The 16,302-nt window shown below is 44.7% G+C and overlaps 1 long non-coding RNA gene across 3 annotated transcripts; it reads left to right on the plus strand.

Annotated features, from left to right (window-relative positions):
• The first annotated feature begins 1,571 nt into the window (after positions 1 to 1,571).
• On the plus strand, positions 1,572 to 13,742 carry LOC102553008 (uncharacterized). Of its 3 annotated transcripts, none has more exons than XR_005494812.2 (3): positions 1,572 to 1,871; positions 7,153 to 7,368; positions 11,267 to 13,742. It is a non-coding gene; the product is annotated as an uncharacterized LOC102553008 (long non-coding RNA). The 3 variants fall into 3 exon arrangements; XR_005494813.2 differs by having other exon boundaries at positions 1,588 to 1,757; positions 7,131 to 7,368; XR_360479.5 differs by having other exon boundaries at positions 1,589 to 1,871; positions 7,131 to 7,368.
• The last annotated feature ends 2,560 nt before the right edge of the window (positions 13,743 to 16,302 follow it).

Consider the following 16,302-nt stretch of genomic DNA (forward strand, 5'->3'; position numbering starts at 1 on the left):
GACACTTCCACTGTGTTTACAAATGATTGACCAGTATGCCAAAGAACAAACAAACAAACAAACAAACAAACAAGAAAAACCCTAAGAACTGCAACTTCCTCTTCTCAGGTGTTTACAGACTGCTGGCCTACAGAGACTTGCAGAGGACAAGAGAGAATGGTTAAGATTCCCGCCATCCCTACCCCCACCCTCGCGCTGTACACCGTGAACACGCTGGAGTTCTGAGTCTTTGAGATAGTTGGTGCCATTGTATCAGACTAAACACAGCCCACCTGACCATGGCTTTTCTGTCTCTCCGTGTGTCTTTCTTCATTCCCTCATTCCTTTGGTCAGGTTTCCAGACCCAAGCCATACAAGTCTTGGCCGAACAGCCAAAAATATAAAAACAATAGCAGCCTGTATATAAGAAATACTCAAGTTAATAAAAAAAAAAATAGCAGCCAATACGCAGTATAATAAACTCTTGCCCTAAAGTGAATTAGTCACGGTGAGTCGACTCTAAAATACACAAAGTCCAGTGTGTGTGTGTGTGTGTGTGTGTGTGTGTGTGTGTGTCAGCTCCTGAAGGATGGGCAGTTAGTTCCCTGCCTGGTAGGTGGTGAGTTGGGTCCCAGGTCTTCAGTCATTTAGCTTCCGTCCTCAGCACTTGGTTTCCTAGGCTACTGTGAGTTTCCCAGATTAAGCTACTGCCTCCTTTGCAACAGTGGAGAATTTCACACGGTTCTCTTCAGCTAGAACTTAGTCATATGGGCCATACCTAACTTCAAAGGAGGAGGCGGTGTTCTGGACACGAGGGAAAGGGGTATCAGCTCAGCAGTAGGAAGAGCATGCTGTTTGATCCCCCCCCCCCCCCCGGCAGCATAGAAACAAACAAAACATCAAAGAGTGACAGGATATTGAAAATAAACCAATCTGGTGCTCCTCAGTTAAAACCGGTTAGGGCTGGAGAGATGGCTCAGCAGCTAAGAGCACTGTCTGCTCTCCCAGAAGATCGGGGTTCTAGTTTCAGCAACCACATGGCAGCTCACTACAAACTGACCCCCTCCCATGACCTTCACCAACACCAGGCATGCATGTGGTGCACAGAGTATGCACAGGAAGAACACCCATGCACATAAAGTTAAAAGAAATGTTTTGAAAGAAAACTGTGAATGCTCTAACATTCTTTTCTAGTGGCTTGGGCCCCTAGGGATATCTCCTGAAGGTCATTCTCGGCGACAGAAAAGATCCATGCAAAGGATAAGAGAAGGAAGTGCCAATTCGTGTGCACAGGGAATCTGAGTGCATGGTTGCTCCTGAAATGAGAGTTTCATGTAGAAAAGTGAGGTGAAAGTTGGAAATATTGCTAGCATCAGGTCGTAGTAGTATTGAGCACAGGGCCTAAGAGCCTTACCAACACTTTAGGTCAAGACCAAAGATTCTCCATTGAAAGTTAAAATTGAACAAAATCTTTTCAACACCAGGTCTACATTTGTTCTCCTCTGGACATCATTCTATTTTGTAATGGTTGAGCCTTTTAAAAAAAGCAGCTCCAAAGGTCATTGGTTGAAGCTTCGTCCCCAGCTGTTGTCACTATTGAGAGGCGATTGGGCCATGAAGACTTAACTTCATTAACGGATTAATCAACTGGTAGATTTATAGCTGAATGGACTATTAGGGTGAAGCCTGGCTGGAAGGAGCAGGACCAGGAGGGGCCTTTGAAAGGCACCTCAGGTCTTTGGCCCCTTTCTGTCTTGCTCTGCTTCCATTTATACGAGGTAAGCAACTCTGAGCCATCTCCTGGGATGCTCGACTTCATACAGGCCGGTGCTGTTGGCTTGAAACTGCTGCAACTGCGAGCCAGAATCTTTTTCCCTGCATTAGTTGTCACGGTAAGGAAAATAATTACTAACTGCTCCTAGCATTCACTCCAGACATTCCCAGAAGACAGTAGCCGAATATGTCTCTATCCACCATGGTCATCACAGGGGATTGTCTACATGTAGCGTTGTTAGACTCTTTCATGAAAAATAGTTTTATTTTGTATTTGTGTGTGTACACATGTGTGCATGAGTGTGTGCATGTGCATTGTGTGTGTGTATGTGTGTGTGTGCGCATGCGGATGAATGTTGCAACACACATGTAGTGGAGCTCATTAGACAACTTTCAAGAGTCAGTTCTCTCCTTCCACGTGGGTTCCAGGGGCACTAGTCTTGCATGGCGGGTGCTTTTACAAGCTGAGCCATCTCACCCTCCCCTTTGTCCAACTCATGATGAACTTTCACCTGTTGGCAGTGCTTCCAAACAATTAGAAGCCCCAGGTAAGAGTTCAAAGAAGCACTCCTTGCAAAGTCAGTTACGCAGTGGCTCTTCAGTCTAGGAAGTTCACAGAGAACTATGTTTCCCACACAGCCTTGGTAACTTACAGCATCCTGTATGCTAGTTTTCCTCCCTGCCATCTTCCTCTGCTTTCCTTATGTCTTTTCTTTAAATATCTTTCTACAGGTATGGAGGATGGCAGGTGGCTAAGAGCTCTTGTTACCCATGCGGAGGACATGGGTTCGGTTCCCAGTGTTCACATGGTGTCCCACAACCATGCTTAACTCTAGTTTCAGAGAAGTCTGTGTCTCCTTTTGACTTCCTCAGGCACCAAGCACAAAAAGTAGTACACATATGCACATTACAGGCCAAACGCTCATACACAAAATAAAAATAAATATTCCTAAAGAGAATTCAGTTTAAGAAAAGTACTTTTAAATTAAGAAATAACTAAACTCAAAGAAAATTTTAGAAAAGAGGATAAAATAATTCAACAGCTCATATTTCAGAGGCAAATAATTAAATATATATGTATAATTAATTATATTACATGTGGGTTATATGTAGATATAAGTTATACACAGTGTATGAGTTATACATGTCAGGTCTTTTGTGGTCTGATTTTCTGTGTTCAGTGTACATTCTAAGGGTTCTGCTCATCTCACTGAGAGGTCTTTAAGAACATAATTGTTAAGAACATATATGAATGGGCTGTGATTTTTACCAAGTATCTCAGGAAGTTAACTTCTGCGTTGTTTGTCGTTTCCAGGTTGAAGGGTATCAGGAAGGTCGTGCCAATGATCAAGGGTAGACTTACTTTCAAATACCACACACCAGAGGTTGAAGTGTCGTGTGTTTGACGTGATCTGTATTTTATTGCCCTACATACAGTTGTACTCTCTAATCAGGGATAGCTACGTCATCATCCCATGTGCTATATACTGAATAGATCCTAATTTTCCTACATAATCCTATATACAGTTTTTTCTATGTAGCCATTAATAGTTGCCTTCTAAGATTTGAGTGCTCCCACAAGAGGCTTAGGTGTTAGAACCTTAGTTCCCCCATCTGGCAGTGTTGGGGGGTGTGCCTGTCCTGGAGGTGTTTGGGAGAAGACAGTAAAATAGTAATCAACTGCCTGCCAGACTTACAGCAACACTGCTCAGAATTATCTAAAGGTGCTGTACTGCGGATGGAACCCTAAGGGTGGGCAAGCTCAGAGCAACTGAACTACACCCCCAGCTCCTGATTCCCTTTCAAAGGAAGGGCTGAGTGTGGTGGTCCATGCTGTTGATCCCAGCATTCAGGTGGCAGAAGCAGCCCAATCTCTGTGAGTTTGAGCCTAGCATAGTCTACAAAGCAAGTTCCAGGACAGCCAGGGCACTTAACACAGAGAAACTCTGTCTCAAAACAAGAAAACAAACAAAAAAGAGGTAAAGGAGGGAGTCACATTCTATGGGATCACATTCTATGGGAGCTTTTGCAATAAAACTTTTCTTTTAAAATTATTTTTAACTTTTATTTTTTACAGTCCAGTCGTTATCCCCCTCCCATTCTGCCCTCCAACACAACTTTTAAAAACAATCTTTTCTGATTTTGAGACAAGTTCTTACTAAATAATCCCGGGCTGGAATTTATTGTGTAGAGTGTATCAGCCCATACTCCAAGTCCTGTGTCCACTTCTTGGGCATTGGGATTATAGGTGAGTGTGTCCCAGCCAGCTGTATCACATAAAAGGTTTTGTTTGGATCAAAGCTAACCCTGAGACATGGTGCAATGTGGATACAAAGTCTAGGAGTAAAGACACTTCAGCAGCTATCTAACCCGAGTCTTGCCTTGCCAAGCAACTTAAGTCCAGTCTAAAGCTTCAATTCTGATGCAGAAAGAATGAGCTTAAAGTTTCCTCAGATGCAGGGTCTCAGCCCAGGATTCCTTAAGGCTGGCGTGACACAGGCAAGGGAGGAAGAAGGTTAAATGCCCCATACTTACAGCAGGCTTGGTCTGTGGAGCTTGTGGCTGATAAGATTGTCCTTTCTAAATGGAGCGAGAGTACCTGGAAACAGATGAGAACTGGGTCAGTGAGATGGCTTAGCTCGTAAAGGCACTTTCTGCCAAACTCATTCCTCGAGACATACTACATGATGTAAGGAGACAACCGAGTCCTGTAGGCTGTCCTGTGACCTCTGCTCACACCATGGCAAGCATGCATACAAGTGCAGCCATACACCAGATAATAAGAAACACATGCTTAAGGTTAACTAAAAACAAAAATCAAGATGGATTGCTCTAGATCTTAAATCCCTAGGGCAAGGGACCTGTAAGTGGTGTTATAGCACAAGCTGAGAGTACCCCAAAGAAGTGACAGAGGCACATAGGAACTGTTCCTAAAGGCCCTTGGGGCTGGGTGGATCCTGTGAGCACTGACACATGGGACTTTTGATCCTCCAGGGAGGAAGAACATCGGGGTTGCTGCCAGCTTGTCTGGAAAAGGCTCAGCTAGGCTGCTTTTCCCACCATCCCCAGTCTCAGCTTCATAGAAGTTGGCCCACATTGACCCTACAAAGGCCCCGAGTGGCACAGATTGTCCTTTATATCACCTGCCCCTTCACTCATGCAAGCAAAATAAACCGAACCCTAAACCAAGCATTAGCTGCAGGAAGGTACAGGAAAGATCTAATCCTGTCATAATAAGAGAAAGAGCATCTCTCTGTGTGTCTCTCTGTCTGTTTATCTGTCTGTCTGTCTGTCTGTCTGTATCTCTGCCTCTGTGTGTGTTTCTCTATCACTCTGTGTCCCTCTGTCTGTCTCTCTGTCTCTGTGATTCTCTGTCTTTGTTTCTGTCCCTCTCCCTCCTCCTCCTCCTCCCCCTCTTCCTCCTCCTCCTCCTTCTCTTCTTCTTCTTCTTCTTCTTCTTCTTCTTCTTCTTCTTCTTCTTCTTCTTCTTCTTCTTCTTCTTCTTCTTCTTCTTCTTCTTCTATTTCTTCTTCATCATCTCCTTCTTCATCTTCTCCTCCCCCTCCTCCTTCTTGCTCTCTCTCTCTCTCTCTCTCTCTCTCTCTCTCTCTCTCTCTCTCTCTCTCCATTTCTATTGCCCCGGATTGCTGCCAGAGTGTTGCTTTCATTAACTTAGCCCAAGACAGCGTGTGTGTTTATCATGCCATTTCTTTGGGAATGTGCAAAGATGTTCCTGCTCCTAGGCAGGTTTGAACACAGCATTCAGGGGTAAATAATGAAAAGAATATCTTTTTTGAGAAAGGGCCCCCTTTATAATGTAGTGCAAGCTGACTTTGAACTCTTGGCTAGCCTCCTGTCTCATTGTCTTAGTTTACTTTTCCATTGCTCTGATAAAATGCTGATGGTTTGGGAGAGCAAAGAGTTTATATTTGGCTTCCAGGTTACAGTCTATTATCCAAAGAAGTCAAGGCAGGAACAGAAGCAGAAGCCATGGAGAACTTCTCACTGCCTTGTCCTCCCTTGACTTGCTCAGCTACCCTTCCTATTCATGCAGGGCTCACCTGCCCAGAGGATGACACTGCCCATGTCACCTGCCCATCCACCTCGTAGCAATCAAAAAAATGTCCTATAGACATCCCAGCAGGCCAATCTGATAGAGGCAATTTCTCACTTGGATTTAATCTTCAGTTACGTACTTCTTACCCACCCCCACAACCACCCTTCAACCCCCAACCCCTGACCCGCCATCTCAAAAAAGAGAGAAAGTAAAGAAACAATCTACTTCTTAACCTAAGCACCCAGAGGGCAGACTGGCATCTGTGAATAGTCTATAAAGTTCCCAGTGAGATGTCAAGGAGACGGAAACCTAAACTTTGGCCTGTGTGCTCAGCTCCTCTGGAGCCTCGCCACTGTGACGTAAGCAGTGCTCAAGTAGCCTCTCTCAAACCACACCGGAGCAGGCTGAGTACAGAGAAGGGACCCAATAGTGCCCAGAACTTGTAAGCGAAGGATGAACACAGAGAAAGGCCTGTCTTCTTCCCAGAAAGAAAACATGCACTAGCCTGGCGGGCACTTCCTCACTTGCGTAGCTGACACGACAATCTCAGGCAGGGTAAGCGGCAGTGGGTAGCTTCTGGGAACTGTGAATACAGTTATTGTATTGTCGGGTCGTACAGTCAACACCAACCTGTGGCCTCAAGTTACGTGGCACACGCTCTGGACTGACAGCCGGTGAACCTATGAACAGATTACAGGAACAAGCCACGAATGAAACTGACCCAAGCATGCAAACATTCAGTTCATGTGACAAGTGCATCAGGGTCCACCTGTCCCGTCCATAAAGGCTGCTCCACCCACAACATGTAGCACTCAAGCTTGATCCTCGAGGGTGGTCAGAACTCTTTCTGGAAAGAAATAGATAAGTGGGTAAACAGATAAGAAGAGATTAGGTGATTATGCTTTCACTGGTCTGAGAGGAAGGGGAGGGAAAGAAAGCATTTAAGAGCCATGTCTACCCACTGTAAAGGACTTTGGGGTTGGGAACATGTGTGTTGTGCTTTGGGAATATTATTGTTTCTCTTGTGAAATCAAAGTCAGAATACATGGTAGAACATCCATGGGATGTCATATTTTGCCCAATAAAGTGTACACTTCTCACATTTGTATTAATTTTTAATGACATGCATTTATTTATGGAAGCATTGTGGAGGTCAGAGGACAACTTTTAGGAACAAGTTCTCTTCTTCCCCCATGACTGGAGGAAGGACTATGTCCCAAGAACTAAACTCAGGCCACAGGGCTTAGCAGTAAGGGCCCTTCCTTCCTGTTCCTTCCTGCTAAGCCAGCTGACCAACCCTCATATTCATTTTTTTTTTGAGTGCTGATCTTTGATACTCAAAGGTCCGTGAATCCTGTGGCCTATGTTCCGGGTAGAAGAAAAGTATAAAGTCTGCCTTGCTGAATGGGCTGTCTGCACAGAGGAGTCAAGAGGAACCCGGTGTACCCTGAGGCAGGAGATGGGACCAGGGGAGGACTCAGAAGCTGGTGGAGGAAGGTCCTTTCTGAGCAGCTCTGACTCCGTTCTTTAGGATGCGGCAGCCATTGGGAAGTGTATAGGTAAGAGACAGAGGTTAACTTGACCGCAGCAGAACAGACAGGTTAGAAAGGAAACAGATGACAAGTGATGAAAGCCATCAGAGATAAGGACAGGGTAAGATAATGACTCAGGTGGTGACCAGGGGTGAGGGATGAAGAAGTACTGCAGGTGTCCGTGCCTTGAGGATGCCATCAGGATATACACAAGCAGCGTGTTCAGGTACACCTGGGGACACGGCAAGCCAAGTCTTCAACATGGAAAACAGCCCATCAGTCCTCTGGGTCCAAAGATTCCAGAGGCTGAACAACCTAGAGCTAATAAGAGCTCCAGGGGTAACCCCAATCCCACTCATTAGTGCTTCTCAGTGGTAAGACTGCAATAGGGCATGACCAGGACTGGACACAGTCAGGCCCATGGGCTTGGCTAAAAGAATCTACTCTTTTGCCCCCATCCAAGTAATGCAATGTGGAAATGAGATGGGATCTTTTGGAATTTTTTTCTTTTCCTTTTTATTTTTTTAAATTGTTTTATTTATTTGCATTCCAAATGCCCCCCATTCTGCAACCCCCTCCAAGAGTTCTTCACATAATCCTCCCTCTCCTTTGCCACAGAAAGGGTTCCCCCCGTACACACACACACACACACACACACACACTCGCACACGCACATACACACCCCTCACCCCCTCCCACCTCGCATTCCCCTTCCCAGGGGCATCAGTCTCTATAGAGACATCCTCGCCCACTGAGACCAGTAAGGCAGTCCTCTACTACAAATGTGACAGAGACCGTGGACCAGTCCACAGATGCTCTTTGGTTGATGAGTCAGACTCTGGGAGCTTGCAGGAGTCCAGGTTAGTTGATACTATTGGTCTTCCTATGAGGTTGCCATCCTCTTCAGCTCCTTCAATCCTTCCCCCAGCTCTTCCCTGACCTCAATGCAATGATTGGCTGTAAGTATCTGCATCTGTCTCAGCCAGCTGCAGGTAGAGTCTCTCAGAGGACAACAGCCATGCCAGGCTCTTGTCTGCAAGCACAATATGGCATCAGGATTCGGTGACCTCCTATGGGATGGATCCCAAGTTGGGCCAGTCACTGAATGTCCTTTCCCTCAGTGATCTGAAAGTTTACTGAGAGCTAATTCAAGTTTAAAACACAACAGTGGGTTAAAATCTGTTTTTTTGCAAGCTGAATTTGTCCCACTGATCTCGTCTGAGATCTTTCACCTAGAAATTAGAGGATCATTAAGCCCATAACCTGCATCTGGGGCCCTTTGCTCTCTACTTGGCAAAACAAAACAGCAAAGCAAAACAGAACAGGGACATAGAAGTGTGGAAATAATAGGTTTACTTACACTTTGGCCAAAATAAAGAGAGAGAGAAAGATAGTATGTATCAGTTTGTCACCACCCTTCCTGAAGCCGCTTCACATTTATAGAAAGGACGGAACCCCCTTTAAGGCCCAGGGGCCATACAAGGAGAGGGTGTGGAGAGAATGTAAGACAGGGAGAAGCGCTTGGAAATGCCATCCTCTGAGCATGGCACAGGCTTTGTAACATGAACTCAGCAGCGGTAGATGCCTGCACAAGGGTGACTCCTTGAACTGTCAGTCATGAACCCCCACACACACTCCCTGTAGAGCAATTATCTATTGATAGATCAGATGTGGCTGGTTCTGTGCGTCAACTTGACACAAGTTGGAGTTATAAAGAAAGGAGCCTCCCTTGAAAAATATGCCACTATGAGACCCAGCTGTAGGGCATTTTCTCAATTAGTGATCAAAGAGGGAGGACCCAGCCCACTGTGGGTGGTGCCGTCCCTGGACTGGTGGTCCTGGCTTCTATAAGAAAGCAAGCTGAGCAAGCCAGGGGAAGCAAGCCAGTAACTAACATCCCTCCATGGCCTCTGTATCAGCTCCTGCTTCCTGATCTGCTTGAGTTCCAGTTCTGACTGCCTTTGGTGATGAACAGCAATGTGAAGTGTAAGCTGAATAAACCCTTTCCTCCCCAACTTGCTTCTTGGTCATGATGTTTGTGCGGGAATAGAAACCCTGACTAAGACAAGATGCACACTCCTTGTCTTTGGTTGGGTGACCACTGCTAAGCCCACCAAGCTCCAAAGAATAGACCCAGAACCCAATTTGGGAAATAGGCAGTGTGGACTGAGCCATGATACAAGTGTGAGGAGACTGCTGCAGGGGGATTGCTTTCTGCACAGGACTTCTGATGCTATTACCCTTACCAGGGATTTCATGGAGAGTTTTAGCCATTGCAGCCTATGTTACACTGTTACAGACACACATCTACTGAGCAGATAGATATATGTCAGCAAAGAGAAGCATGCAGACAACGATACAGGCAAGATTTCAGTATCAGTGGGGAGAAAGGTAAGATTATGAAACACTTTAAATTCAATTAATAAACACTATAAAAATATAATAAAACAAGCCACACTCTGTGCTTCTCTTTCCAGGAGACATGAGTGTGTGCCTTGGTAAATGTATCTCTAGGCTACAATTGTCACAGTTGTTTTGAAGGAAAGCAGAACAAATCTTCACGAGAAAACTAAGCCAGGGTGGATCTGTAGTCTTCCTAGAACCATCGGGTGGTATTAGCTGAGCCAACCTGGGTCTAGAAAGGTCTCTGTCACTATACCAGGCGCTGGTCTACACAGCCACCTAACTGGCACTAAACCTACACCTCCTTGAAACAGGAGAAAGATCCTTTACCTCTGTCTTAGTTGGAATTACTAGTGCCGTGATGAAACACCATGACCCAAAAGCAAGTTGCAGAGGAAAGAGTTTATTTGGCTCACACTTCCACATTGCAGTTCATTATCTAAGGAAATCAGGGCAGGAACTCAAATAGGGCAGGAGCCTAGGGGAAGGAGTTGATGCAGACACCATGGAGAGGTGCTGCTTACTGGCTTGATGTCCCTCCATGACTTGCTCAGCTTGCTTTTGTTTTTTGTTTTTTTCTTTTTTTTTTAGAACCCAGGACCACAGGACCACTAGCCCAGAGACAGCACCACCCACAATGAGTTGGGCCCTCTCCCATTGATTGCCAATTAAGAAAATGCCCTACAGACTTGCCAATAGCCAGATCTAATGGAGGCATTTTCTCAATTGAGGCTCTCTACTCTCTTGTGGAACACCTCCCTCCATTCTTTCCTTTTGTCTTTCCTGTCCTCCTTCCTTTTTCCCCATCCTACCCTTAGTTCTCTCTCTCTCTCTCTCTCTCTCTCTCTCTCTCTCTCTCTCTCTCACACACACACACACACACACACACACACACACACACACACACACACACACACAGGACTGAACCCAGGGCCTCCAGCAAGCCAGACAGGAGCCATATCCCAGGCCCAGTTCTTTTGGGATTTTTTTTTTTATTTTTGAGGGAGGGGAGTCTCAAGTTTCCCAATCTAGTCTTGAACTACTGAACTGTAAGGAACATTCTCTCCCCTCGCTTCTTCTCAAGCATTTGGAAGATGATGGTGTACTTAGGATGGCTAAGTCAATGACTTATTTTGAAAGTCATTTTATTGGGTCTACACACACACACACACACACACACACATACACACACACACTCCCATATACACATATACACATACATACACACATACACATACATACATATATACACACTCATATATACATACATATTTGTGTTGAGTGCAAAAGTCAAAGAAGTCAAATTGTACAGTAGCTTGGAACAGGGATCCAGAACTAGAATACCTGGGCTTAAAACTTGGTTCTATTTTCTGCTTGGATGACCACAGAAACATCCCTCCCACAAGCATCCTAATACTCGACCCGCTCCATTATGCCACTGGAAGAGCTAATGAGCGATACAAGTTGGGTTGCCTAGGAAACAGAATCAAAACATAAACTAACATGCAGGCTTTCCTTGCAGGTTGCCAACTCTTGTGGGAGAAAGCAGAGAAGCCAAACTGGGCAGAAGGGGAAACGAGGCTGAAATTCAGTCTCACCAAAGACCCCATGGCACAAGGATCTCCTCTATTGTCTTTCTATGCATAGCAAACTAACCCTGTGTTTTGTCTCACTGCCATGGAGTTGCACTGTGCTGTCTGACATCTGTTCCAGAGAGAAGGAATGAGTTCTCCAGCTGATGGACATGATACTTGCACATAGTCTGTAAATCAAAAGCTAGTGACCTTTTACAGTTGTTGGGAGTCGGGGATTTGTGTCAGATACTTCTGTTCTCCTGTGGATCTGTCTTTGAGTGCCCTGTGCTCTCACTAACTCCCTCCATCCCCAACCTCAGGAAGGTCCTATTGCCCAGGCAAAGCAGCTTTGTGAAGAGCAGTTCCCTGAGAGGGATGGACACCTATGGGCTGTTTACAAACTTGTCCAGAAGCTGTGGGGATGGTGGTTGAGGGCGGAGATAGAATGACATAGTTTCAACTCCAATGAGACAAGCATAATATATAATATTATATATTGTCTCCACAAACCTTATTTTCTACTTGTTTGATACTTTTGCTTTATTACTCAAGACAAGAAATTTCTAAGATATCCCTATCTCTTTTTGTAATTTTATTTCAAGGGATTCTTGCTAAGTTGCCCGGACTGGTCTTGAACTTGTGACCCTCTTGCCTCAGCTTCTTGAGTAGATGGGATTGTAGCCCTGCCACAGCAGATTCAAGCCATAGCATATGGCTTTAGTACTGTCAGTCCTACCACTGGTGAGGTGTTTGATATTTTATGGCCTTTTGTGCCTGTCATATACTCATGAGAGACACCACCCGTCAAGGAATTTGTGAGCCTCGTGTGTCACACATGAGCTGAATGCAAAAAAAAAAGTGTTATCTCCACACTACTGTTTATACAAAATTAGGCACAGAAGACAGAATTGACCCATAGAGAGAAAACAGATATGGTCTATATGCGATAATTTTCCAGTATTATGGTTACTTCCTTATTCCTAAATGAGCAAAGAGAATATACAATCAAGAAGTAGCTGAGTTATAGACCTGGAGAAGTTACTTTAGAGTGTATCTCCCTCAATTGCCTTATCTACAGATGAAGCAAATAAAGAACAAAGATAAAGTTAATGACTTGATGGAGTTCATGGCAGTGACTTGAATTAAATCCAGGCCACTGGGCTTTATGTTCAGTAACACTCTATTGGGTCGGGCCACATCAAAACACACTGCACCTGGATTGTCTTCATAGTTCATGCCAGTTCTAATTCGCTGATAGAGGCTGCCTATGTTTAGGAGAATGGAGGCCACTCAAGTCAGAGGTTTTGTATGATCATCTAATGAAATTAAGATTTGTGGAAGCAAGATGACTGCTACCTGTGAGAGGAAACGCCATGTTGGGTTTCAATCAAGCTTAAAGTCTAACCAGATTGCTTCCTCCTCCCCTCCACCTCTCACAGAATATGGTCTTAGGAGTTTTGTAGGGTTTCTTTTCCCCAAAGTGAAGATGTCAAGAATCAAATAACCACAGAATCCCCTCAGCTCCTCCCCAGTGCATCCAGAAATCTTCACAGATGAGATGAACGGGCTGAGTTGCACCGGGGAACCAATCATGAAACAGAATCTATTTCCAGAGCACCCTGAGCGATGGCAGGATGGAGCTAGCGCATCCGTCCTTGTTCTTCCTGGTGAGGAGAGGTCAGGCTCCAGAGAAGGAGCTTAATGGAATAAGACTAAATCATTATTGTGGCAAAACATCCACGACAAACTTCAGGTTTAACGTTTAAACCATTTTACATATCTAATTTCACAACATTATCACTTTCACAAAGATGTGCCACCACCAGGGTGCATGTCCAGAACTTTTGTCATCTCAAACAGAACTCTGAACTCATTAAGCAATAACACCAGAGTCCGTCCGTCTCTGGTAACCTCTACTCTCTATTCCAAGTATTCCTATTTTAGGTGACCTATGGGAATACATTTATAAAACATCTGTCCCTTCGTGCCTGTCTGTCTTCTTTTGGTAAGGGGGAAGATTTCAAGCCAAGCTCTAGTACTTAGGACCTTCCTCATGCTGAACAGTGTCCTTTTTAAGAGTTCACCACGTTTTGTAATTTCTTAGGTCTGTGGATGTACGTGGGCTGTCTCTGTTTCCCAGCTATTGCAAGAAATGCTACTATAACTGGTGTGGGATAGCAGGTTTGTTTGCATGCTTTTCGTTCAGCTCCTGTCTGATACATCAGAGCATGAATTCCGTGGAGGTCATCTAGTGCAGTCTCTCAAAACTAAAGGAAGAGGCAAAGGCCACACAACACCAAGACTCTCGTCCCTTTAATGGCAGTACTGACATGCTACGAAAGCCATGTGCTATGGTTTGAATCTGAAATGTGGCCCTCAGGATGGTGTTTGTGTTCGCTCAATCTCTACCTTGTGGCACTATTATTTTAGGACTAATATTTTTACCTAAAAATATTACAAAAGAAATTTTTACCTAAAAATTACAAAATAAATTCTTTTGAATTTCTTTGAGAAATTCAAAGATATATACGATGTGTTTTGATAAGATCCACCTACCCCTAATTCTCATTGGACCTCTCCCAACATGGCTCCTTCCCAAATTCATGTCCTTACTATAACCCAGTGAGTCCAGTTAATATTGCACATATGTGCACAGATGTGGGGCCATCTCCTGGAACATGGACAACCTACCCATGGAAGGATCTACCCTCTTTCCATGATGCTACCTGAACTTTATGATGGAGAAGGTTGCTGTGGGTGTTCCATTTAGGGCTGAGCATTCAGTGCATAGTGAATATTGTTCCTTTCTAGGAGGCCTTTGGAATACCATACAACTATCCCAACATTGCCATCCTTCTTTACAGCTTTCTGGAATTATGTTTTAGAAATCCATCTGGAGCACTGGTTCTCAACCTTCCCAATGCTGTGATCCTTTAACAGTTCCTTGTGTTGTGGTGACACCTCCCCAACCCTAAAATTATTCTCCTGGCTTCTTTATAACTATAATTTTGCTACTATTATGACTCCTAATGTAAATATTTGATATTCAGAACATCTGATATGAGACCCCTGGGAAATGGTCCTTCATGACCCCTCCAAGGGACAAGGACTCACAGGTTGCTGCCCTAGACCCTGCTGAACATCATTTTGACTTAGTACAAGCAATGAGTCTTTATTTACTTCCGAAGGCAGATTTGACTTGGGGAACTCCAGGGATGGAGAAGGATGGACCAGTGTGTGTTCAAGCACTTAGTGGGCTGCTAACATGTGTGGGGAACTAGGGAGAGAGAGAGGGGTGGGGGGGAGACCATGTAAATAACAGTAGTCACACCAAGGAAACAAGGCCTTCTAAACACGCATGACTGACACGTGTATGGATGCACAGAGACTGAGGCAGCAGGCATACGGCCTGCACCCATTGGGAAGGTTGAGAATCAGTGCTCCAGATTGATTTCTAAAACATAATTCCAGAAAGCTGTAAAGAAGGATGGCAATGTTGGGATAGTTGTATGGTATTCCAAAGGCCTCCTAGAAAGGAACAATATTCACTATGCACTGAATGCTCAGCCCTAAATGGAACACCCACAGCAACCTTCTCCATCATAAAGTTCAGGTAGCATCATGGAAAGAAGGTAGATCCTTCCATGGGTAGGTTGCCCATGTTCCAGGAGATGGCCCCACATCTGTGCACATATGTGCAATATTAACTGGACTCACTGGGTTATAGTAAGGACATGAATTTGGGAAGGGACCATGTTGGGAGAGGTCCAATGAGAATTAGGGGTAGGTGGATCTTGTCAAAACACATCGTATATATCTTTGAATTTCTCAGATAGATAATCGTGCATGTCTAAGGATTACTGGACATAAAAATAGAAACTCCTGTACAAGAGTGAGGTGATTCTGTGGCTTTCTTCTGTGCTCATCTAAGTGGTAGAGTTGTGCAATGAGGAACAAGGACTGTACATACCCTGGCATGGTCTCCTAAACAAAATTCCAGAACAGGAATTTATCTGAGGTCTGGATGTATCAGGAAGACCTCAGAGTAACCTACAGATCTTGGCCTTCATGTTCTCACATCCTGTCTCTTCTCCTCATCCTGTATGGCTGTCAGGTTACCCAGGCAACGAGCAGTCTTCAGTGCAGTGTTCTGGCCTTTCCTATGGAAACCCAGTTTATGCTTGTGCTCTATGGTCTGTCTTGATACTATCATCAACAGCAACATTTTTACCCCATAGCCTAGCAGGTCCCCCACTGACCAAAGGGCAGAACACACGAGGATGGTTAGATACACACTTTTTATACCACCCAGTATGTATTTGCTGTCGTTTGGGTTTCGGGGTAGCACAGACTATCCACATCCTTTGACTTGTGGGAAATCAACGTGAGAGGACTACTTAATTTGGTTGTTTCTTCAACTATATTGATTTTGCGATTTGAGTATGAATGTCCTCCAGTGTCTTATGTATTTGAATGAATTATCCCCAGAATGGCACTGTTTTGGGAGGTTGTAGAATTCTTGTGGCTGAGGCCCTGCTTGCAGAGGTGGGTCACTGGGGGAGGGCCTTGAGGGTGACATCAGCTTTTAATTTGGGATCTTGATCTCTGCCATGGTACGTAAGGAACTTTGGTGCCTTCCTGCTGTGGTGGACTGAGATTCTCTGAGATGGGCCAAAACAAACCCCTCTCATAAAGTGTTCCTATTCAATATCTAATAACAACAATGGAAAGCGCAATACTTAATACAAAATGAGGAACGGTTATACCTATCCTTGTCTTAAAGGATATAGGGTGACCCAACTGACATTCTGTGTACTGGACATCAAGGGGTCTCAGAAATCAAGGTCGTGGGACCATGAGTCTGTACTTTTGACGCACCTTACCCGAGGTGTACTGTTGCGAATGGTTTTGTGCACTGTGGAAAGGTTGTCTTTGTATTATTCAAATGCTGATTTCTGTCCTGGCAGAGAGACGGGTACAGGGC

The sequence above is a fragment of the Rattus norvegicus genome, chromosome 16, assembly GCF_036323735.1.
Source record: "Rattus norvegicus strain BN/NHsdMcwi chromosome 16, GRCr8, whole genome shotgun sequence".
Taxonomy (NCBI): Eukaryota; Metazoa; Chordata; class Mammalia; order Rodentia; family Muridae; genus Rattus; species Rattus norvegicus.